General features: G+C 48.6%; 1 protein-coding gene across 1 annotated transcript in view; it reads left to right on the top strand.

The window, feature by feature from the left end:
- LOC104952294 (DnaJ (Hsp40) homolog, subfamily C, member 2) overlaps window positions 1-368 on the top strand; it is a 3,227-nt gene that overhangs the window by 1,684 nt on the left and 1,175 nt on the right. The window lies entirely within an intron of this gene.

Genomic DNA, 368 nt, shown 5'->3' with positions numbered 1-368 from the left:
GGTGTGTGTGTGTGTGTGTGTGTGTGTGTGTGTGTGTGTGTGTGTGTCTGGGTGTATTTATATGCTACTGGCTCCACTAGAGCTCATTTCCCCCTAAAAATACCACACTCCGCCAACACCACAACCCCTTACACACACACACACACACACACACACACACACACACACACACACACACACACACACACACACACACACACACACACACACACACGTGTAGCGCACGTTCACAAACATGTGGTATAAGAGCCATACAATAAACACCTCCTGCCTGCTGATGGTGTAGTAGACCCTCAAGGCCATGCATCAAACAGTGTGTGTGTGTGTGTGTGTGTGTGTGTGTGTGTGTGTGTGTGTGTGACATGTAA

This window comes from Notothenia coriiceps, unplaced genomic scaffold (assembly GCF_000735185.1).
Source record: "Notothenia coriiceps isolate Sejong01 unplaced genomic scaffold, NC01 NC01_scaffold00000339, whole genome shotgun sequence".
Taxonomy (NCBI): Eukaryota; Metazoa; Chordata; class Actinopteri; order Perciformes; family Nototheniidae; genus Notothenia; species Notothenia coriiceps.
The sequence above is the reverse complement of the archived record's forward strand: the minus strand, read 5'-3'. Positions and strand labels throughout refer to the sequence as shown.